Source organism: Tursiops truncatus, chromosome 11 (genome assembly GCF_011762595.2).
Source record: "Tursiops truncatus isolate mTurTru1 chromosome 11, mTurTru1.mat.Y, whole genome shotgun sequence".
Taxonomy (NCBI): Eukaryota; Metazoa; Chordata; class Mammalia; order Artiodactyla; family Delphinidae; genus Tursiops; species Tursiops truncatus.
In genome coordinates, this window is record NC_047044.1 from 25,620,869 (window position 1) to 25,645,875 (window position 25,007).

Below are 25,007 nucleotides of genomic sequence, written 5' to 3' on the forward strand. Positions count from 1 at the left end.
CTGTGCCCTCTGAGGTTTCTTTCATGGATCCCTTTTGTTATTTCAGGGCCTCCTCTGCCTGGCCTCCAACTCTCTCGGGCTTTACTCTGGCTCTGCCCACTTTGGTTCTACCTTTTCTTCTTCCCAACCACATCCTTTTCCCCTACAGAATTTATTCATCTGAACCTTTCTTCTGGTCATGGGAAGTCATTAGCTTGCTTATTTCTTCGCAAGCTAATTCATGCATGGGTATTAGTGGCAAAAAAGTACTATGGGCAGTGTTCAGTAGTCTCTGACATCAATAAGACTCACTCAGACGACGTTCTGTCTCATTCAGTGGGTTCTGACGTGAGCCTTCAATCCGTTTTCACTGGGGGATTGGTGGAAACCAGGGGTGGTTAAAAGAAACATCTCTGGGGACTTCCCTGGAGGTCCAGTGGTTAAGACTCTGTACTTCCACTGCAGGTGGCACGGGTTCGATCCCTGGTCGGGGGAACTAAAATCCCACATGGTGTTGCCAAAAAAAAAAAAAAAAAAAAAAAGAAACATCTCTGTTCCCATCCCACCCTATGGAAATTTTCTCCTCCTCAGGGTCTTGTGAATCTTCACAGTTTACCATTCACCTTGCACTGAAACGCCCACTCCCGGTGCCAAGGACAGTATTGTAATGACTGAGCATGTCCTGGGAGCTGTTAGTAAAGGCTGAGATTTAACTGTCAAGTAGAATAAGTATCATCTGTGTTGCCAGAGATTCCCTCTCGTCTCCTGGTCCTCTTGGGCTCTGCAGTGCGGACACCAGCATCCCTGGCCTCAGGAAGGCTGTTGTCTCTGAGACCCATGGACCCCTAGGGCTCCTGCTATTCTCTCTGACCTCAGAGTGACGTGATGGCAAATGCAAATTCACATCTTCTGTCGTGTGGAGACTTTTTCTTTGGTAAAATATACATGACACAAAATGTACCATTTTAACTATTCAGTGGCACTAAGTATATTCACATTGTTGTGCAACCATCACATCTATCCATCTCCAGAATGGTTTCATTATCCCAAACTGAAATTTCTGTGTTTATTAAAAAAAAGTCCCCACCCGCCCTCCCTTAACCCCTGGGAACGTCTAATTTACTTTCCGCCTCTGTGAACTGGCCTATTCAGGTAGGTGGAATCATACAATATTTGTCCTATGTCTGGCTTATTTCACTTAGCACAATATTTTCAAGATTTGTCAGTATGTATCAGAATTTCACTCCTATTTAAAGTGGAATAATAGTCCACTGTATGTATATACCACATTTTGTTTATCCATCCATGGACGTTTGGGTTGTTTCTACCTTTTGGTTACTGTGAATCATGTTGCTATGAACATTGGTGTACAAGTATCTGTGTGAGTCCCTGCTTTCTATTCTTTTGTGTATATACCTAGGAGTGGAATTGCTGGATTATATGGTAATTTTATGTTTAACTTCTTGAGGAACCACTAAACTGTTTTCCAAAACAGCTACACCATTTTATATCCCCACCAGTAATGCATGATGGTTTCAACTCTGGTTCGTTTGGTTTTTTTGTTTGTTTGTTTCTTTGTTTTGACATTTAATAGGAAGAGAACCACTTCCCACTGCACAGGTATTATGCCATCTTGAGTTCCCCTGTTGGCATATCATTTACCCATTAATCCATTCAGCAAAAATTTACCAAATACCTGTGAGGTGCTAGGCATTGTACTAGGCACTAGGCCCTGTTGGATAAAATAGACATGGGTTCTGTCTTCATAGTGCTTACTGTTTAGTTAAAGAGACAAGAAAGAAAGCAAAAATATGCATCATTGCAGATTATGATAGAGTTCTCTGGAGAAATGAACAGGGACAGTGATAAGGATAATTATAGCGTGAAATTTTATTATTTGCTGTTTTAGGAAACAGCATAGTGTAAGGGATTAAGATGTGAGCTTTGAGGCCTGACAAGATTAATATTAGCTCTGCCATTTCTAAACCTTTTGACCTTAGACGAGTTGCTTAAATCTCTTTGTGCCTCAGTTCCTGAACTATAAAATGGAGATCATAATAATAGTACTTACTTCAAAGGGTTATTGTGAAGATTACATGATAGGGTCCATGAAAAGTATTTGGCATGCTGCCTATCACATAGGAAGTACTCAGTAAATGTAATAATTTCATAGCTGCTCTTTGTAGGCTACGTGCTCTACTTACAACAATCCACACTTGGACTATTCAGCCAGTTATTCGTGTTATGACCCACTGACAACACACAGTGGTCAAGCTTCTGCTTCCTGATACTCTTGACCACATAAGCCTATCCCTCTAGGTCCAGAGCCCAGTGGCCTCCTCTCCTGGCCAGCCTCTAGTTTTCCATCAAAATCTCTGCCCATGCCCTTCCTTCTTCTAGCCAGGGGCGGTGGTATGAGAATAGAAGCTTCAAAGCTAGGCACATCTCTCTGTATCAGTTGGATGATCTTAGAAAATTACTTACCTCTCTGAGCCTCAGTGTTCCCCTTGGTAAGGCACATTGGAAGCTATTGTGATGATGGGAGATAATGTATCTCAAGTACCCTTATCAGCGAGTCAATCAACGACTCAATCATAACTTTCTCTAGAGATAATCTTTTTTCATGGTGAATATATATATATGTATCTATATTTATATATCTATATTATATATCTATATCTATCTATAGATATAGATATAGATATATTTAGAATTAGCCAGCTGGACTCAGTTGAGATGATCCCATTTGTTGGCAACATCCAAAGTCATGAGCCAGTCGAACATATGCCTCCTTTCCATCAGGCCTGATCAGGGTGTGACCTTGGCCACGTCAGTGTCACAGAGCTTCTTCACAGCCTGGTTGATCTGGTGCTTGTTGGCCTTGACACCCACAAAGAACACAGTGTGTCGTCTTCTGTCTTCTTCAAGGCTGATGTGGTGGTCAGAGGGAACTTAACAGTGGTGTAGTGGTCAAGCTTGTTTCTCCTAGGGGTGCTCTTCCAAGGATATTTGGGCTGCCTTCAAGCTGCAGTACCTTGGGCTGTCAGGAGGTAGATGAGGTGTGGATCATTTTTTGTGGGGCTAAAGACACCTTTCAGCACTGTTCTCTTGGCCTTCAAAGTGTTTGCTTTGGCTTCAGCTTTGGGAGGGACAGGGGTTTCCTGCCTCACTTTCGGCACCATCTTGAAAAGCTAGTAGTATCCTAAATAAAATTGATAAGAGCATTTTCAATATTGTCCTGTTAAATTGATGCTTATCTAGTCTAGAAAATTTTAAACTGGGCAGTTAAAGAGTTAATAATTGATTAAATAGGAGGCCCATCATTTTTATAAAAGGTTAACTTTAGGCTCTTGATCAGGAATGTCAAACCCATTATAATATAGCTTCTTCAAGACAATCAGGTACAATGTAAGGCTGCAAACAATGCCACCTTTTAAGCTTTGGTTTACCGCCTATGTGTACATTTTAATAAGACTCTGCTAAGTATAGGCCAAACAAATGATCCTCTAACAACAGGAATTCCAGGGGTCCTTCTGGTCAGGGGTCAGCAAACTATGGCCTGCAGGCCAAATACAGCCTATGCCTTGTTTTTGTAAATAATCACTTACTGGAACACAGCCATGCCCATTCGTTTAGGTATTGTCTATGATGGCCTTTGTGCTACAAAGAGGCAGAGCAGTTTTAACAGAGGCTGTATGGCCCACAAAGCCATCTACAGTATCTCCTATCTGTCCTTTTTTTCAGAAGTTTGCCAGCCCCTATTGCAGGCCAAGACGGGAAATGTTTGGGCAGCAGCCTTCAAATTGTTTGTGTAGCCTTTAACCTACATGTGTTGTCTCCTGCTGTTTGCTGGTAGGGTCACTGTTCCGGTGTGCCTTGGGTGTTTCATGGGAAAGGCTTTAAGTGGCATTTATCAATAGACTTAGTTCAGCATTGCTGAATGAGTGTAGACTTAATTGTAACAAGACCCAATAATTTAGTGGCATGAATAAGGAAGTTTGTTTTCTGCTCATGAAATGTAATAATTTACATTATTACCCCACATAATTTATCCCACATATCCAGTGTGGGTATTCTAGGTGGCTCTGCTGCACAGAGTAATTCTGGGACTCAAGCTCTTTCCACCTAGTGGCTCTGCCCTGTGTTAGGGTCTGTTGTCATCTGCGTGGCCCAGGTTAAGTCACCACATCCAGTTTCCAGCAGTTGAAGAGGAATGGAGAACATAGATGAGTATGATGTGTGTGTGCCCAGAAATGGCACACGTCACTCCCACTCATACTCCATAAGCTAGAATTTGGTTGTATGACAGCACCTAATGGCAAGGGAGCCAGAGAAGAAGAAAGAGAGCTTGTCTCTCTCAAAGTAGGTAAGAGGAATTCTCCGTGGGCATCAAGGGTCCTCTAACAACTCCTTGGCCTAAGTTGTAGAGCTTTAGCTCTGCCAAAGGTAGTTTCATGCCAGAGCGTGGTGGAACCTAGCTAGATACGCTGCCCTGATTCTATCAACTCCATCTCCACTTACTCTTCCCTAATAGTTCTGCTCTGTCACCCCCTGTAGCTCCTTCTTCTCTTTCTAACACTTCTTCTTTTTATGAGTGTGGACAGTTAATTCCTAGTAGGACATCTGGCTCTTGCAGCCCTAAGAATGATAACAAAAAAGATGTAGGCACTATTATTTTCTCCATATTAGAGATAAAGAAACTGAGATAAAAAACAATGAAGTAAGCTGCCCAAGGTTATAGCTGGTCACGTGTGGCACTTGAAAAAAAGACATTTTAATCTCTTTTCAATCCCTTTTGCTGGGTGGGGATTTTATTCCAGAATCTGGCCGATAAGCATGCTGTGAACATCTTACCCTTGCTGAATTAGCAACCATCATTTGTCAAGGAATTTTCTTTTCACATTTGCAGAAATATTCTTTCCTGTTGTTTACCTTTTTATTTTGTTTATGCAGAGCTGGTTTTGTTTTTCCCCTGATGGTTAGAAGCTTTATGCTTTTATGCAGTAAAACCTGCTGATGTTTTCCTTTATGATTTTTTCCTTACATCCAGGCTTAAAAAAACATCCTCCTTTGAGAATGATAATACATATTTAATTAGATCTTCTTCCTGTTTTCCAGTGTTTGATTTTTTAAATTGTTATTTAATTTTTTTTTTTTTTTTTTTTTTTTTTGCGGTACGCGGGCCTCTCACCGCTGCGGCCTCTCCCGTTGCGGAGCACAGGCTCCGGACGCACAGGCTCAGCGGCCATGGATCACGGGCCCAGCCGCCCCAGGCGGACTCTCAACCACTGCGCCACCAGGGAAGCCCTGTTATTTACTCTTATCCGTCTTGAATTGCTTTCGTCTGTGGAAAAATGAAGATTCCCATTATATTTAGATTTGACTCTACCAGAGAAAGTATTTATTTCAAACAGGCTTAAATGGAGAAAGCCAATACCAGTGACTGACCCCCAAGAAATCCATACCATATTGTTAGTGATAAGATTCCTTAATAGAAGGCTAGGGAGGGTCTAGGTATGGGGTTGCTTATCGCAGGCAGGTGAGTTCATTTCACAGCTGTTGTGAGTGTACTGGATGCTGCTGGCCCACTGGCCACATACCTTCTCCTGACTCGTGCATCCATCCCCCAGGTACTGTGAGTTTGGGCTGCTAAGCATTCACAGATACGTCCTTCTCCAGAGAATTGCCCTCAGCCCAAAGGGAGCCACTCCACCCAGGGAATTACACCTATGCCCCTCCGACGCCTGGGTCATAACCAGCAGCCAGTGACTGATTGACACGGGGTACAAAAGGCTGACCCCCTTGCCTCAAGGTGGGATCAGCTTTGCGATGCTATTTATGCTGCCGTGCTTCCCCGTGGAATCATCCTGAAGTTCATCTCTGGCTGAGGTCCTCCCCGTGCTTAGTTCCTCCTCCTGCCCTGTTCCTCTCCCTCACTCTTCCTCCTGAGTCCTCCTTCACTAAACCGTATGCACCCCAAACCCTGTCTCAGGCTCTGCTTCTAGGGAATGTGATCTGAGACAGTGAGAAAATCTAATTTAACTAACATTCTAATACACATAATTTATGATCTAATGTATGTAACAAACATGTCTTACAAACTTTGTAGACATAGACTCAAGATCAAAGGTTCTATTTTCAAGAGTTTAAACAAATGTGTAATACATTGTTAACTATGTTGGAGAGTTTTTTACCCTTAAATACTGAAACTGTATTGAGCAGGATTATTAGAGATAAGAATTTTTTTTTTTTTTTTTTGCGGTACCCCGGCCTCTCACTGTTGTGGCCCCTCCCGCTGCGGAGCACAGACTCCAGACACACAGCCTCAGCGGCCATGGCTCATGGGCCCAGCTGCTCCACAGCACATGGGATCCTCCCGGACCGGGGCACGAACCCGCATCCCCTGCCTCGGCAGGCGGACCCTCAACCACCGCGCCACCAGGGAAGCCCGAGATAAGAATTTTTTAACTTAAGATAGTTGACCCACCTGGATGATATTTATTGTTCCTTGTTTTTTGAGGTTTCTGGGGTGTAAATATTCTCTAATCCCCTTTCATCATTGTACTGAGAAGAGTAATGTAACCTCAGGATTTGGAATGCTCCGTGTACTTTTGTTCATGAGATTTGCCTCTCACGCCTTATCATTAAATACCATGTAGCATGTTACCTATAGTCCTTTTCGTTTCAGTCAAAGAGGAATCAAACTATTTCCACAGTGGCAGGAATTCATTTCATTCTTCAGAATGTACCCAGCACCAGCTATGGAATAATACTTCCCTTCCCTCACAATGATTATTTTCCAAGGCAATACCACTTGGATCTCAGCATTTCATTTTCTTTTCCATCCCCAGCTTGGCCTCTAAGGATTTTGATTATTCTCTACCTCACATCTGAAGAAGAGACTCGGTGACTTGCTTCAAGTGGGAAGGCCAGAACCTTCCTTCACGCTCGGAACCTCAAGTTCCAAAGGTACTGTTGACCCTTCCTAGACCCATGCAGCACCTCAATCTGTTTGTACGCGTGTGGACTCAGCTGCTTCTGTTCGTGGCATTGATCTGTTAAGCAGTGACCCTTCCCTCAGTCTCTCTACATTCTGTCTCACTCCATTGGTTTATTAAGAATGAACACTATATGTGCTTTGAAAATGAACTCAACACTCCTGGGGCTTGCTTTGAGTTCCTCTCTCTGTTCAGATAGGACAGCTAGAAGATGGTGCAATGTTGATTTGCTTTTTTGATTTAGACTGTTTCTTTTTTCCTACCCTTGAGATCTCAAAAACCTTCTTAAGCAGCAGCCTGGAGGAACACAAGCGGTATGGGGAAGGGAGGAGAGAGCTAAGGAAGGAAAGGGTTAGTTGAGGAAGAGGAGGGGGTGGGGGAGCAAGGCTAGTGATTTTCTGGGGTTGGCTAGGGATCTGACCCTTATTTTCTGAGTGCTGGGCATTTCTCCCATTCTGGATCACTCTTCCCTGGTGCTCATCCTGCTATCTACGGGGCTGTACAAAGAGAAGGGTATGAAAAAAGCATCAGCGTGGGCTTTGGAGTTAGTTACACCTGGCTCTGAATACACCACTTTTAATCTATTGACCTTCTGAAAGTTACTTAAATGCTCTTATATCTTGTGACGTGCACAGTATATCATCTGGTCTTTACGTGGATTCATGTTAGATGGACTTTTTCAAAAACCATTTAGATGAGGAAGTTATCCTAAGTGTGTGGATTCCCCTGACCTTAATTAGTTGGCCACTCTGGTTAATGCTGCTGAGGCCCAGAATTTTGGAGGCAAAAAAAGGGACCTCTGGTCATCTTACCCAATCACAGTCATTAACCCTGTCAAGGGCACCTGCCTCAACACTGGCCTCCTGGGTTGTCGTTAGGGTCAAATGAAGTACAAGGTGATTTAGGTACTATTATTACTAGCATCTCCATGTTATGGATGTGTGATCTGAGGCACAGAAAAATTAACTTGCCTATCACACAGCTAGTGATTGACATAGCTAGGATTTGAACCCAGGCCACAAGAGATCCAAATAAAAATAAAATTATGGGACTATGTGATTTTCTCTTATATTTAAGGTTAGGTTACTTTATTTTGCATCTAGGCAACTTTCTTAGAATGAAAAAAAAATATTTTGCTGACATTTTTTCATAATATTTTTCCAAATATGGTATGACAACCGGATACATAATATTTCATACTCAAATTTCCCAACGTGATCCAAATAAGACTATTTTTACAAAATTATTTGAGGGCTTCGTCAGTTTTCCCAAGGGCCTCTCCTAAGCCTCTGATAATTCAAATAATTTTCTTTTGAAGTGCCCGTGCAATTGGTTTTGATTGTATTTGCATTGCAGACTCACATAATTAGCAGGAGGCGCTCTGGCAAAAAGAGGTGTAAGAGGACATGTACTAGCATTAAGAGGAGAAGTGATTTTCGAGGGGGAACAAGTTTGATATTAGTGAATATTTTTATCTTAAGATGACCTTTGCTTCCCTATGTAACTTGACAATAGCAGGGACTTGGGTAATAAGGGCTGAGCTAATGAGAACCCTCTGGCATTTCATAGACATTAACTGTCTGGCCTTCTTTAGAGAATGGCTACAGCTTAACTGATTTGATAAGGGTATTTGGTGAGTCACTGAGGCAGACAGATTGTAAGGTGACCCCAATGATCTTTGCCTCCTAGAATCCATGCTCTTGTGTAATTCTCTCCCTCTGAGTGTGGGTAGGTCCTGTGACTTGTCTCTAATCAATAGGTAATGGAATGCATGTGATTACATGCACACATTAATTATCTCACAGTTTCTGTGAGTCAGGAGTCCAGGCAAGACTTTGTTGGGTCTCTACTCCAGGGTCTCATCTGAAAGCTGCAATCAGTCTTGGCCAGGGCTGCAATCTTAGCTCAAGGTTTGACTGGGGAAGGATCCACTTATAAGCTCACATGATTGTTGGCAGAATTCAGCACCTTGAGGGTTGTTGGACTGAGGGCCCTGGTTCCTTGCTGTCTGTCAGTTGAAGTTACCTTCAGTTTCTGCCACGTGGGCCTCTTCATGGGGGAGGTTCACAACATGGCCACTTGCTTCATCAATTAAGTTTCTAAATCTGAAGCAATTTGTTATCTAGCAATAGATAATTAACAATACAATTATCATATTCAAAATCAAGTCATTTATGCCGATGTTTATTGAGAGAATCCCATGTACAGAGAAGCCTGCACTAGCTCTGGGGATACCGTGGTGAACAAGAGAGAAAATGGATCTTCATGGAGCTTACAGTCTAATGAAATGGATGACTGTGATATTGTGATTTTTTGTTTTACTGAGGTATAGTTGATGTACGTTATTATATAAGTTACGGGTATATAACATAGTGATTTATAATTTTTAAAGGTAATACTCCATTTATATTATAAAATATTGGTTACCTCCCCTGTGTTGTACAATATATCCTAGTAGCTTATTTTTTAATACATAATAGTTTGTACCTCTTGATCCCCTATCCCTATCTTGCCCCACCACCACCACCTCTCCCCACTGGTAACCACTAGTTTGTTCTCTATATCTGTGAGTCTGTTTCCTTTTTATTATATTCACTAGTTTGTTTTAATTTTTAGATTCCACACATAAGTGATATCATACAGTATGTGTCTTTCTCTGTCTGACTTACTTCACTTAGCATAATACCCTCCAAGTCCATGCATGTTGTTGCAAGTGGCAAAATTTCATTCTTTTTTACGGCTGAGTAGTATTCCATTGTGTGTATGTATGTATATATATATATATATATATATATATATACACACACACAATGGAATACTATATATATATATATATATATATATATATATATATATATATATATATATATATATACCACATCTCCTTTATACATTCATTTGTTGATGAACACTTAGCCTGCTTCCATATCTTGGCAATTGTAAATAATGCTGCTATAAACATTGGGGTGTATGTGATACGGTGATCTATGTTAAGAAATATATATTTGATCTTCATCCCTGGTTATGGGCACAGAGCTCCTAAAACCCTTGGAATTTCCTGAGTGATAGGAGAGTTTTTTGTTATTCATAAGGAACCCCTTCTGAGCAGACCTGTGTTTTTACTAATAAGGTAGCTTAGGGGCCCCTAGATAGCCTCAGGATGGGGCTGGTCACCAGGAAAACTTGTGATTAGAAGGTCGGAGCTTTCAGCTCTACCCACTGATCTCTAGACAGGGAAATGTGGTGGTGTGCCTTCCCCTTATAAAAATTCCGCCTTATAGAAGCTGTTGAACAACAAGATTTAATGAGCTTCTGGTTTGATGTATACATTCACATACCAGGAGGGTGGTGCACCCCGGTTCCTGAGCTCGGACCTCTTCATCTGGCTGTTTATCTGTATTCTTTATAATATCCTTTATAATGAATGATAAACATAAGCAGATATTTCTCTGAGTTCTGTGAGCTGCTCTAGTAAATTAATCAAACCTGAGGAGGGGGTAGTGGGGACCTTCGGTTTATAGCTAGTCAGCCAGAAGCACAGGTGACAGCTTAGACTCATGATTGGCATCTGAAGTGGAAGCAGTGTATAGGATGGAGCCCTTAACCTGTAGGATCTGACACTATCTGCAGGTAGGTAGTGTCAGAATTGAGTTAAATTTGTAGGACACCCAGTCAGTCTTTGCTGAGAACTGGAGAATTGCTTGGTGGGGTTGGAAAAAACACATTGGAATGACATTAAACAAGTAACTATTACATGAACTCTGTATTTTAATACTATCATCAGAATTCAGTAGAACTAACTGGATACCTAGACATGAATATTATTGAACATTCACTATAGTCATAATATTTTTTCAGCAAAGCATCCATAGAAAATCTACCTTTAAGCCATGAAGTTTCTCATAGCCTGAGATAATGCCACCATTCCCTATAAAAGTGAGGACAGGGACTTCCCTGGGGGTCCAGTGGTTAAGACTCCATGCTTCCATTGCAGGAAGCGTGGGTTCGATCCCTGGTCAGGGAACTGAGATCCCGCATGCCACGCGATGAGCCCCCCCACCCCTCCAAAAAAAGCGAGGACATGCTCACCCTCTCTCCAAAAGGAGAGCCCTAAAGTCTTAGCAGTCCCTGAATCTGACTCCAAGTCCAGGATTTCTGAGAAATGAGCATGCCTCCTCAAGTTTAGTAACAAGCCCATCTTGTTATTCTATAATCTCTGGACTAAGTTTTAAGGTTAACCATCATTAATACAGTCTATATAACATAGTAGGAGAAAAGCAGAAGGAAATAAAATAGACAATCAGTTAACTGCATAAATATATACTTGATAAAACAGGGAAGGTAATAATAGCAAACACTATTTTCCAGGCACTGTACATACATGTTAACTCATTTCATCTTTATAATAATGCTATAAGTAAGGACTATCATTTTACAAATGGGGGAAATTGAGCCAAAGAGAATATAAGAAGCTTGCATAAGGTCTTCAGCAGTAACTGAGATTTGAACCCGTGTTGTCTGACTTCAACTTCTGTGTATTTAACCCCCTGACTTGACCCTTCCTACCATTGTAACACATCACTGGTCAGGGACCCAGTATGTCTATTCTGTCCGTACTTTGGCTACAACTAAGCACTCAAGAACTGAGGAAATAACTATAGAGGGGATTCAAGGATCCACTAGGATCCACTATAAATGGTCCTGCTGTGGGTGAGCCCCACTAGCACCTGTATTCCATAAACTCCCTTACACCAACCAGAGAACCGCAAATGGCATTTAGAGCCTCCAGATCTTAGCATCAGCTGGGAATAATAATAAAAATCCTGAAAGACCAATGCAAGCCCTTTTCCCAGGGCCCAGTTACCCTAGTATGTGGCTCCAAGTGCATTTGTTAAAGGGAAGGAGGAAGACATTGGTGTACACCCACTGTGCCCCAGCTGGAGGAGGGGGACCTTGGTGTACACCCGCCGTGCCCCTGCTGGAGGAGGGGGACCTTGGTGTACACCCGCGGTGCCCCTGCTGGAGGAGGGGGACCTTGGTGTACACCCGCCGTGCCCCTGCTGGAGGAGGGGGACCTTGGTGTACACCTGTGTTGCCCCTGCTGGGTTACTCCTAAAGAGTATCTTGTGTCCCTTTTTTCCAAGGGTCTTTTAAGTGACTTGGATCTGGGAATTGGGTAAAGGACTGTGACTCTCTATCTTCGTGACAAAAATCAGACCCTGTTCCCCAGACTTAGATTTTGTTATTGTTGTTGTTATAGAAATTTAGTCACACTTTGGTATCCATGTATTTCAGCCCCAGAGACCCTACAATCTATTACGCACTCTCCAACATCCCTAAGAATCAAATCCTTCTGAGAATCACACCCAAGCCTTCTGCCTATTTCAGGAATGTGGACCCACTGTGAAGGTTAAAGCTGACATCTACTCCTTCAGGAAACCTTTTCCCATGGAGGCATCTCCTGCTATCATCCCTGGCCTACGGAAGGCAAGTACTTTTCAGGCATGCTCATGCTCTTCTCATCAGTGGATTTTTCTTCTGAAACTGGGTGAGTAGTTTTCAAAGCTATTATAAATCCACTGTCATTCCTGTCTCTGTAAGTCTTTGGATTCCCTTCTGTATGTTCCATCAAGGAATGTATGGCATCTGAACTTCACATGCACAGGCCGCCGCTGAGACTCAGTCTCAGACAACCAGTCCAGAAGTTGACGCCTCTTCCCGTTGTTCAATCTAGCACGTTGTATCCAGCATTTTCGGTGAGGGCACCTATAAGATGAGCTTGATCCAATCTAAAATTCTGACCTTCTCTACCTAACACTCTCAGAATACTTTCCCATAATCCTGCAAGGCTTTTGGTGTGTCTGCCTTCTCCTCCTAGGTCTGATTTTGATTTCAGGGCGTGCTAGAATCAGCCTCTAGCTTTGGGTCTGGAGTCAATGAACAGAGGAAGGGGTGGGCCATGAGGACATCCCCTTGCAAGGTGACCAGCGAGTGAAGCTGGTGTCTTTGAACAGCACAGGACCAGCCTCATCAGAATGGGAGGAGGGGCTGCTTTTGTTGGTCCAGGAAGCTCTGTGAGTTCTAGGGCTTTAGATTCTTGGGGCTGTCTGACACCTCCAAAATATGTCCGTTCCAGTACTCGGGGGAAGAGCCACTTTTTCTCGATAAATGCCCTGAAAGACCTGGTGAGACTTGAACTCAGTCTGTTCTGTAATTCGTCGATCTTCAGACTCCGTCTCTGCCTCCGACTTTGCAGCTGCATTAGCTCAGTGCCTGCAAGAAATACAAGAGTATCTTAGGGAAGCCACAGAACCTTTCTCATTCACTGACCGTGCTCTGAAGTGAGAATGTAAACGCCTAAGCTTGTGATTTTTTTTCTTTAAATTCTATCGTGCAGTTAACTGGAATGACTCACCTCAGAGCCTTTTTATTCCTTCCTTCTCCACCTGCCAGAGCCTTGCTTTCACTGGCATTTCATTCTGTGTGACTATAGTTGATCATTTTGGTGTTTTGCCACTGGGAGCCATGGACTAATATAAACACAACTCATGATATAATCAAAATGCAACTTTATATTTACCACCAACTCTTTCAACTTCATTCAGGGTTGAAGGAGAAGAAGGTCTTCCTCTATCCCCGGATGGAACTTCTGACAGCTTCTCTGGCCTTTCTTGCTCTCCCTGACTACCTTCACCTCTACGTGCTAGCTGTCATTTTCTTTTTCTCTCAGGTTGAAGGTAGGGTAGAGATGAGAGGGAAAGAGGCGAGTGAGTTATGACTTGATCTGGTGGCTTCGTGTTCTCTGGGCCTTGCAGATGATTAAAGCTGGTGACCCCTGGGGGGCCTGTAGGATGCTCAAGCTGATTCGTCTCTCAGGGCAGTTGCATAGGAACTTCGGACGCCCCCTACAGGCCGCCTCTCCGGCAGTTCCCTCGATTCCAGTGGATGTATCTCTATTCTGGATGGTTCCTTTCAACTCTTTCCTCAGCCCCTGGATATCCAGCAGTGCACGCTCAGCTTTTATTGCCAACGTCCTTCTAAAAAGACCTATCATTAGGATCCAAGGCTTTCTCCTTTTTAACCCACATGTAGTTACGGGAAATCTCATCCCCTGCGCCAGCAAACTCCGGGAGTGCCTGATGATTGCAATGTAGCAGCCCTCCTGGGTCCTGTATCTCCAGAGCACTTAACCCTTCTAAACATTCTGTATTTTGATGGAGGAGTTAGACTTCAGTCCATGACTTGATTGTGCTTTCTTGGTCAGTAGTCAGACCCTGGTCCTCTATGCCTTCCAGCTGCAGGGGGCTTCATTTCATAACTTACCCTGTGGTCTACTGGAAATTCTCTAACTAGGCTTGAGGTTGGGAGATAGCACCTAGCACCCCGCCCCGCACCCCCGCTTTGTCCAAAGGAGAGAGGACTTAAAGCAGAGCAGAAGCCTCTTCAAAAAAGATCTCCTCAATCATTTTCTCCAAATCATCTCTCTGACCCCCTTTTACATCCTTGATTTCTTTGAGAAGCCCAGGAGATGTAGGGCAGGTTCTTCTTCCTGCCCTGTAAATTCTGCCTAACGGGGGAGGTTGAGGTCTGGGGCTGTGCTCACTCTTATTTTGGCATCCTGAGATATAATCTATTGATGCATCTCCCTAAACTAAGGAAGAAACAGTATCATCCTAACTTGTATTACAATAGTTTTCATGACTCTTTTACTACCGGGCGCCAGTGTTTTACCTGTATCGCATCCCTACTCTTTTCTTATCCAACCAGGTCACCTAGTCCATCCCAGATTCCCAATACCTTGGGACCTGTTTCAAAGAAAGAATCCATTCCAGCTAGTTTCAGTAAAAAATTATCGCACAGTATTAACTAGAATTTCTGGGAGGGCCGACACACAAAGCCTGCATGTCATACAGTCAGAAGCAAAGCAGCCAGGAAACGTGTCCAACTACATCACAAATGTCCAAACACACCACAGGGGTGTTCTAGCAGAAATCCTGCTGTGGCTGCCAAGGGATGCTCAACATCTATAAAACCTGCACTGAGCACCAGTATCCCCATTGCAGTTCCCGCAGAAAAGCAAATGCCCCAGGGCCATACTTACTAGGAGAATAGTGTGTGTGTAAGTTTTCGCCTGTATCCCAAGTCTTGCTTAAGTTTGGGGTTTGTTGGAATAGAGTCACATGTCTATATCCCAGCAGCAAAGGGTTTTAGGATATGCGTTGTCTTTGTTTGTCTCTATCTGTGGAAAGGAGAATTCATAATATAGAAGAACTACAAAGAAAAGATGTGGGGCAGACACAAATGAAAAATGTCCATTACAAAACTCTTATGAAAGAAAAGCTTATGGTCCCAATCGATAAACTATTTTGACTATATAAAACAAACAAACAAAAAAACCTCTTATGTACCTTTTGAATTTTGCATATAATACCCATTCAAAATATAAATTAAGAAAAATTTAAATCCATTTTTCTGAGGCTTTTCCCATGGACCATCTTTCTGTGCTCAATCCTCTTAGGCTGTTGTGGTCTTCTAATATCTCGTATTGTCATTGTTCTTTAACACTGTTGATTGTTCTGACTGACCCTTTGATAGTCTTTGACCTCATTTAGTTGTGTTGTTACAAAGATAAATGAGGTAATGTATTTAGAACTTATAGTGCCTGGTACATAGTAGGTAATCAATACTGGTAATCCTCCCACTTCTACTTCCCTAATATTATTGCCTGTGGTTGTTTCTCAAGTCTTGATTGTAAAGAACTCATTGAGATGTAGCAGGTGCATTCGAGTGGTTTTCCAGTTAATGTCCTGACAACTTAAACATGAAAACTGTGACGTTTGTGATTTATAATAAGAAATATATATTCAGTCCCTGTGCCCCTTTCCGGCACTGAGCTCCTAAAACCCTTGGACTTTCCTAAGTGATAAAGGTGTCTTAATACTCATAACAAACCCTTCTGAACCACACATGAGTTTATATTAATGAAGTGACTTTTGGAAAGCACCTAAGGATGGAGGGTGTTTGCCAGGGGAAAAGACCAGGTAATTAGTGGGTTAGAACTTTCAGCCCCACGCCCCCTCCACCTCTGGGGAGGGGAGAAGAACTGGGGGTTGAATTATTTGCCAATGGCCACAGATTTCATCAGACATGCCTATGTAACGAAGCCTCCACAAAACCCCCAAAGGACGGGGAAGTTCCCTGGTGGTCTAGCGTTTAGGATTCGGTGCTTTCACTGCCGTGGCCCAATCCGTGGTCAGGAAACTGAGATCCCACAAGCTGTGCGGTGTGCAAAAACAAACAAACAAACCCAAAAGGACAGGATTTGGAGTTTCCCGATTGGTGATCACATGGAAGTGCTGGGAGAGTGGTGCACCAAGAGAGCATGGAAAACCTGAGCCCCTTCCTCATACCTTGTCCTGTGAATCTCTTCCATCTGGCTGTTCCTGAGTTATATCCTTTCATAATAAACCAGTTATCTAGGAGGTAAAATGTTTATGTGAGCTGCTCTAGCAAGTTAATCGAACCCAAGGATTCGGTTGCAGGAGATCAGAGGATCTCTAGCTAGCAGGTCAGATGCACAGGTGACAACCTGGACTTGCGATTGGCATCTGAAGTTTGGGGGTGGGATCGAGGGAGTGTTTTGGACAGAGCCCTCAACCTGTGGGATCTGATGCTATGTCCAGGTAGATAGTACCAGAAATTAGTTAAATTAGGACACCCAGGACCCAGTCAGTGTCTGCTGAGAATTAAGGAATTGCTTGTTTGTGTTAAAGTAAAAAAACCCACAGTGAAGACACTAATCCAAGCTAAGCCAGTGAGACTTGCTAGAGAAGGGGTTAGATGCTTGAAAGATAAGGTCACATAGAGATGGGATCAGAGTTGGTACCAAACAGCCCAAAGATACACATGCCAACTAAAGAAGGGAAGTAGCAGAAGCTGGGAAGCTGTATATTTATGCTGGTTATCACATGTGTTCTCTCTAGTCAGTTTGCCTTAAATCCCTGCCCTGCTACTTACTAGCTGTGAGCTCTTAGGCAAGTTACTTAAGCTCTCCATGCTTATATTTCTTCATCTATGACATAGGGAAAAAATTATATCTATCTCATATTTTGTTAATTGCTTTGAACAATTCCTATCATATAGGAAGTTTGATTTTTGGATTTCATTTACTTGAAAATTTATGTTTGAGAAGCATTTTAATTCCCCAAGTCTTCATCTTCCAGTGAACTAATGATCCTGCATTTCATGTCTCCTGGGTGTCATAAAAATATCTGTAAACATAGTTAGAATGTTTTAAATGGAGATTTTTATAACTCATCAGCTTCAATTTGAAACTCAGTATCATCACTTATAAGAATGGAAAAGAATTGACGATCATGAAAGTTGTATAAGTATCAAGTTGAATTTAGTACAAAGTTTTCTTTAGAGAGAAAATTTCTCTCTAAGGCTAGGTTGACATCCATTCCTTGGGTGAATTGATTTGCTATATGTTCAGTCAGGTTAATCCCAACCAGGCTATGGAAAGTGTGTCATTTCACAACTGGGTCAAGCTCTCCATGTGAAATGCAGAATTAAAAGTAAGCTTATAAAAATGTCGGTCTCCTTCTTTCCCAAATGAGCTCAAGAATAATTGACAAGATCTCTGTGGCTAACTACCCAGAGACCCTAATTATATAAAGGGGACTTTCTGACTTGTAATCCTGGAATATAAGCTTTCTGTTGTCCCCTTCTACTTTGCTGAATTTATAGGAAATCTCAGCACACTAAATTATGAACTGTTTCTTTTAATGGATGATATTTCATAAACAGCTTGTGAATTCTAGACAAGGCTTTGAAGGAAAGTCCCATAAGTAATTCCATCTTAGTTTTCCTAGGTTATTTTATTCCTTCACTTAAAAAAATTTTTAAGTAGATCTAATACCATGAACTTCAATTTCCTCAGGTTTCCCTGTCCTGTGGGTTGCAGTGGGGGCCTATGGAGGGTGATAACCCACATTTTGCTGAATTTATCTCACATCTTCAAGTCTCAGAGCCTTGAGTGCCCCCATTCAAGTCTCATTCAGTTATTTTTGGGATTCCCCAGTGGGTGTATTGCAAACCAGTCTGTCCACTACAGTTACCAAGGGGCATTCATGACGTCTTCTTCCCATGCTCTGATCACCTCCCCACAATGCTATTTGTTGCCCACTGAGCCATTTGGGGAGGGTCCCTTTCTTCACCCATGCTGCTGGTGTCCATGGTGATAACTCTGAGGATTGTGCCAAGAATGCCGTCTTTCAATGATCCCCAGCCATCCAGCCTGGGGTGTCAGAGCAGTTCTGTGTTCCCTGGAACCCAAAATGTGCCACGGCTGGGCTGCATCCCTCACAGAACAGGGAGAAGGCTCTGCCCTGTGCGGTACTTTGTCACTTGGACACAAAAGCTTTGCTTCTTCAGGAGGGAGCCTTTGTAAAATAGAGGCTTCATCATCTATTTGCAGCTTCTCTTGCTGCACTCACTGCTCAGACATGAATCCCTGGGGTTGGCCGGGCCAGCCTCCCCAGTCCTCTCCCTCTTCTTGTGACAGGGCTCTTTCCTTCCTCTCATGCAAATCATCTTATGTAAATAGATGCCTTTTCTTTCAGTTCATCAGTGCATTTGTTGGAACTCTTTTGGTTTCAAGTAGCAGACATCAACGTGAGCCAGCAGTAGTGAATAAAGAGACTGAATTATAAAGCTCTTGGAGTGTCTGGAGAAATGAAATGGCAGGGCTGCAGCTGGGCTTCAAGAAGAAACTAGGGGACTGAAAAGCTGCCATAATGTTTCCTCTACTCTCGAGTTGACTGGCTTTCCCCTATCCCTACTCCACAAGGAGAAAAACGGGGCTCTATATGTGGGCTTTGCTGGGGAAATGCGGTGAACTGGCCAACTGGCCATTTCTGAAGCATAGGTGATGGTGAAGGTTGGGAGTAGGGAAGGGGCTTTATGTAGATTTGGGATGTGGTCAAGGGCCAGATCAAGGTTGATTTTTGAAGAATATTTATTTTATTTTTGGCTGCGTTGGGTCTTAGTTGCGGTACACAGGATCTTTGTTGCGGCATGCAGGATCCTCTGCTACAGCATGCAGCTCCTTGTTGCAGCATGTGAGCTTCTCTCTAGTTGTGGCACACGGGCTTAGTTGCCCCACGGCATGTGGGATCTTAGTTTCCCAACCAGAGATCGAACCTGCGTCCCCTGCATTGGAAGATGGATTCTTAACCACTGGACCATGAGGGAAGTCCCTCAAGGTGGATTTTTAACAAGCAGGAACTTCATCCTGAAGGCAGTGAATGGCAGAACCACTAAAGAGTGTAGCATAGAGCAAACAAAATTTTATTGTAGTTAGATCACACTGGTGGTATTCAGAAATGGATTTGAGGGAGCAAGACCAGAGGCAGGTACAGTAGTTAGGACACTATTGCAATATATATTCTTGGAAGGAGGTTCAGAAGTCCTGTTGGGAGCAGAAATAAAGAGGAGGGATGGACTGAAGAACTATTTAAGAGGTAGAATCCACAGGAGTTGGTCATAGATTGGCTATGAGGAGAGGGAGGAAAATTCTAAAGTGACTTCCAGATTGTTGGCCTTGAAGGCTGGCTAAATGGTGGTGATATTGACTGAGATTGGGGAAGTGGGAAGAGCAGATTTTGGGGAGAAAATGAAATGGCACCCTCTCCACAGACTGGTTGAGGCTAACTTGATTGTACGTGTAGCAGATGAAGTCAACTTTGTGTTTGTTGAGTTTGAGATACCTAGAGGATGCTCAAATGGTGGTGTCCAGGAAGCTAAGAGCATTTAATTCTGTCCCTCTGGGAGAATCAACACTAGAGATTTATGGTAGACCTGGGACGCATCAGCATAAAATATGGTCATTCAATCATGATTCTAAATATGACCCAATGGTCATGACCCATGATTCTAAATATGACCATGTGGTAAAAAGAGCAGTTGACACAGGATGGAATTCTGTAGAACACCAGTAGGTAAAGGAAGGGGGACAGGGGATTGAGGAGGAGAAGCCCATGGAGGAGACAGAGAAAGAGAGAATTAGCAGTGTTAAATACAACAGAGAGGGTCAATGAGATGACTAAAAGATGTCCATTCACTCATGTATCCATAAATTATTTTTTGAGCACCTGCTATATTCAGCATGCTGTAGCAGTTAAGAGCTCAGGTTCTAGAGCCAGACTGCCATATATATATATAAAATCCATGCTATTATTATCATGTGTTAGCCACTCTTCAGGACTCCAGGGATACAGCTGTGAACAAGACAAAGTCTCTGCTCTTATGGAATTTCCATTCTATTTAGAGGTAAGAGGAGTACAGACCATAAAAACAACAACAAAGAATAAGAAAATAGCAGCTAAATGCTAAAAAGAAAATAAAAGAATGATATGATAGGAAGCTGGGTGAGATGGGACAGTGTAGATGGGGTGGTCAGGAAAGGCCTGTCTGAGGAGGCAACATTCATGCTGGAACTTGAAGACGAGTAGGCATGAACCAAGAGAAGATATAGGGGCAGAGAGTTCCAGGTAAAAAATGAACATATGCAATGACCCTAAGATAGGAACAAATTTGGTCTGTCCAAGGAAAAGAAAGAAACCACATTTATCTTTAAATCTTTTTTACGGCACATGATCTTTTCACGGCACATGATCTTTTCACGATCATGGTCTTTCTGACATGTCATATTGGTAAAGCCACAGGCACATAGAAAGCCCTAAAATTCGTGTGGCAGATACTGTAAGTTGGCTCACTAAACACACATTCCAACCCCTTTCTGTGAAGAAAGCTAAAATGTACATTCTTAGACTCCCTTGCAGATAGATTGAGACTTGTGATAGTTTCTGCCAACTTACGTGGCATAGATGTAAGATCGCAGCTGAGCCCAAAGAGAGGGAGAGAAAGGGAGAGAGAGCAGATTCTCTGCAAAGCTTGGTTTGGTTCTTTGTGGGCCTACATTAAAACATTTCCATGTTGTGGTAGGGCATTTTTTTCCAACTGCATAGCATTCAGTCATGGTTCTCTGGTCTTGCCAAAGATTCTGTGAGCTCTTTAGTTTCTTTCATGTACTTATTTCTGCTTAAGCGAGCCAGAGTGAATTCTGCTGTCTGCAACAGAGACTCTTGATTTATATGATGCCCTACTAATTCTGAAATCTCAACAGCTTCTCAGCCTCCTTCCCCAGCCCCACCCCATCTCATTCTTCTTTGGTAAATCTGGCTGTTTCTAAGAACAGGACTCTCAACCCCACTCAAGAACTGAACCTCTTCAGCTGACATGCAAGATGATTTGTTAGCTGTTTAATCAAGTACTTCCGGGTCTGGCATAGAGCTAGGATCTGTGAAGTCTATAACAGTATATAGACGACATTCTTTTGTCATAGGAATACGCAATCCAAGACTTAAAATGAAAATAATCATCACAAGAATATTTAAAAATGATTAGAGGATAATGACTAGAAAATATTAATAACAGTAGTTATTCATTTAATGAACGTTTACTATGTGCTAGGTAATAAAATAATTACATGAATTCGCTAATTTTAACCTCAAAGTCCTATGAAGCATGTATTATTATCAAGCACTTTTAAAGATGAGAGAGCGGAGGCCCAGAGAATTCGAATGGCTTTCCCAAAGGCACACAGCTAGTAAGTGGTGGAGGCAGGATTTCAACTCCCAGTCTAACTCTAGAGCCATACACTTAAAACCACGTGCTTGCTGTGTGCTGGACACTGAAACATGTGTTATCTTACATAATCTTCTCAATGATTATGTGAGGTGGATGCTCTCTTTTTTCAGCTTAATGGATAGGGAATCAAGTCTCAGAAAGATCAGGTGATTTTCTCTAGAGCTCTTAGTAGAAGAGCTGCAAGTTGAACCAGCATCTTCTGCCCTTAGGTCTAGGGTTCTTTCTGCTAAACCATACTTCTTTTCCAATCTCACTCACCAGTTTCAGTTAGGATTGAATTCAGCCACATCTTACAGATAGCCAAAAATAACAACGGCATAAGCAAGCATGGGTTGTATTGGGTTGGCCAAAATGTTCGTTTGGGTTTTCTGTAACATCTTATGGAAAAACCCGAAAAAACTTTTTGGCCAGCCCATACAAGAGGCTCAGAAATAGGCAGTCCAAGCTGGTATGGAAGCTCTATACATGCAGGGACCCAAGCTCTGTCAGGCTTCCATCCCACCATAACTAAGGTGTAACCTTCATTCTCATGGTCTAAGACAGCTTCTGGAACTCCAACCATCATAATCATGTTCTAAGTAGTAGAGTAGAGGAAGGAATGCAGAAGAAAAGTCCAAATGACATGATCTAGCTATCTTTTAAGGTTTCCCGGAAACTGCTGTATTTTACTTATGCTTACATCTTAGCAGGCAGAACTGAGTCATGTGGTCATAACTCATTGCAGTGGAGTCTGGGAAACTAGATCTTCATTAGGAATAGCCACGTGCCCAGCTACAAATAAAGTGTTTCTTTATTACGGGAGAAGGAAGCTGGATATTGGGGTAGGTAGAGCTTGTTGTCTGCCTACCCCTTTTGGCATGAAGCTTTGAAGGCTGCTGTAGCTGTGAGTAGCTAGCTTTGAAGGCTGTTAGCTGTCCTAGCAGAAACAGATGACAGATGTCAAACAGATGACTCACAAGAATTTAAGTGAAAAGGAATTAATGGAGAGATGGGGACTTGCCTGGTGGTCTAGTGGTTAAGAATCCACCTTCCAATGCAGGTGACGCGGATTTGATCCCTGGTTGGGGAAATAAGATCCCACATGCCGCGGGGCAAATAAGCTCTTGCGCCACAGCTAGAGAAGCCCGTGCACCACAACGAAGACCCAGTGCAGCTAAAATTTAAAAAAAACAAAACAAAACACAGAGGAATTAACAGAGAGATGATTTTCAAAGGTTTGGGAAAGATTCAGGGAACCGTAAAGGGATGGTGAGACATCCAGAAACTAGCAACAGAAGGCAGCTGCTACCAGCCCTAGACCCAAGGGAGAGAGAGGGGCCAGAGACTGAAGACACCAGGCTCTCCATCTTCCTGCCCTCCTATCTTCTGCAAGCAGCTGCCTGGGTCTAACAGGGTGAGGGAGCCTGGGTGATGCAGCCCCAGAGAGCAGCCTTCAGGGCCCAGAGCAGGTGGAGGAGGGCAGAAGATGGTGTGGAACCAATAGAGAATATCCAGCACAGTCACCTCTGCAAGGTGCCTCCAAGCCCTATGTCCTTCCACATACCAGGGCAAGGTGGCTGGCCTTTACGGTGAGAAGATTTGCAGCTGTTTGAGTTCAAAGAGAGACTGAAACTTCCAGCCAGGGTACATATAGGAAGGGAGAGCCTCCAGCTGTGGCTTGGAGACGTTTGAGGAATGCTTTGTCAGCTCAAGACTCGGTACAGAAGTGAGACGATAATCTGTCCCCTCTTTGGCCGAAAAGGGCCAGGAAAGTTACCTGCTTCTTCTCTTTACAGTTTTATAGCTCCGAGCGAGCTGCAGAGTGCGCAAGAGTGAGTGGGGCTGGGGGGCTGCTCGGAACCCAGATGCCTCTGTGCACTTTCTAAACATCCACGTGCAGGCCAAGAAGAGCAGGAAAACTGGGAAGGAAGGGATATCCGTCTTGTCACACTTTTGTCTCCTCTGTTGTCTTATATTGTCTGCTATTGTTTTGTTTATTTTTTACTTTATCTTTTAAATTATTTAAAGCTTTAAAAATTTTATATTGGAGTATAGTTGATTTACAATGTTGTCTCAGTTTCAGGTGTACAGCAGATTGATTCAGTTATACGTATACATATATCGATTCTTTTTCAGATTCTTTTCCCATATAGGTTATTACAGAGTATTGAGTAGAGTTCCCTGTGCTAGGCAGCAGGTCCTTGTTGATTATCTGTTTTATATATATTAGTGTGTATATGTTAATCCCAACCTCCTAATTTATCCCTTCCCCCCACCTTTCCCCTTCGGTAACCATAAATTTGTTCTCTAAGTCTGTGAGTCTGTTTCTGTTTTGTAAATAAGTTCACTTGTATCATTTTATAGATTCCACATATAAATGATATCATATGATATTTGTCTTTCTCTGTCTAACTTACTTCACTTAGTGTGATAATTTCTAGGTCCACCCATGTTGCTACAAATGGCATTGTTTCATTCCTTTTTTTTTTTTTTTTTTTGCGGTACGCAGGCCTCTCACTGCTGTGGCCTCTCCCCTTGCGGAGCACAGGCTCCGGATGCACGGGCTCAGCAGCCATGGCTCACGGGCCCAGCCGCTCCGCAGCATGTGGGATCTTCCTGGACCGGGGCACAAACCCGCGTCCCCTGCATCGGCAGGCAGACTCTCAACCACTGTGCCACCAGGGAAGCCCCATTCCTTTTTATGTCTGAGTAATATTCCATTGTATATATGTGCCACATCTTCTTTATCCACTCATCTGTCAATGGACATTTAGGTTGCTTCCATTTCTTGGCTATTGTAAATAGTGCTGCAGTCAATATTGGGGTGCATGTATCTTTTTCAAATTACGGTTTTCTCTGGATATATGCTCAGGAGTGGGATTGCTGAATCATATGGTAACTCTGTAGTTTTTTAAGGAACCTCCATACTGTTCTCCATAGTGGCTGTACCAATTTACATTCCCACCAACAGTGTAGGAGGGTTCCCTTTTCTCTACACCCTCCCAGCATTTATTGTTTGCAGACTTTTTTTTTTAAAGCATTCCTTTTTTTTTTTAAAGCATTCTTTTTCTAAAATTAAATTATTTATTTATTTTTGGCTGCGTTGGGTCTTCGTTGCTGCGCGTGGGCTTTCTCTAGTTGTGGTGAGCAGGGGCTACTCTTCGTTGTGCTGTGCAGGCTTCTCATTGTGGTGGCTTCTCTTCTTGCAGATCACGGGCTCTAGATGCGTGGGCTTCAGCTCTTGTGGCTCACAGGGTCTAGAGTGCAGGCTCAGTAGTTGTGGCACACGGGCTTAGTTGCTCCACGGCATGTGAGATCTTCCCAGACCAGGGATCTAAC

The 25,007-nt window shown here is 42.9% G+C and overlaps 1 protein-coding gene and 1 pseudogene across 3 annotated transcripts in view; one reads left to right on the top strand and one right to left on the bottom strand.

Annotated features, from left to right (window-relative positions):
* Nucleotides 1–2,692: 2,692 nt before the first annotated feature.
* On the bottom strand, nt 2,693–3,161 carry LOC101337208 (large ribosomal subunit protein uL23 pseudogene; annotated as a pseudogene).
* Nucleotides 3,162–5,185: 2,024 nt separating this feature from the next.
* The window catches only part of TMCC3 (transmembrane and coiled-coil domain family 3), a 315,420-nt gene continuing 295,598 nt past the window's right edge, over nt 5,186–25,007 (top strand). For 2 of the 3 annotated variants that reach the window (XM_073788347.1, XM_073788348.1), the window contains exons 1-2: nt 5,186–6,948; nt 12,366–12,525. The gene's annotated coding sequence lies outside the window, so the exon portion shown is untranslated. The remainder of the gene's footprint in view (nt 6,949–12,365; nt 12,526–25,007) is intronic. The other variant, XM_073788349.1, reaches the window with a different exon arrangement.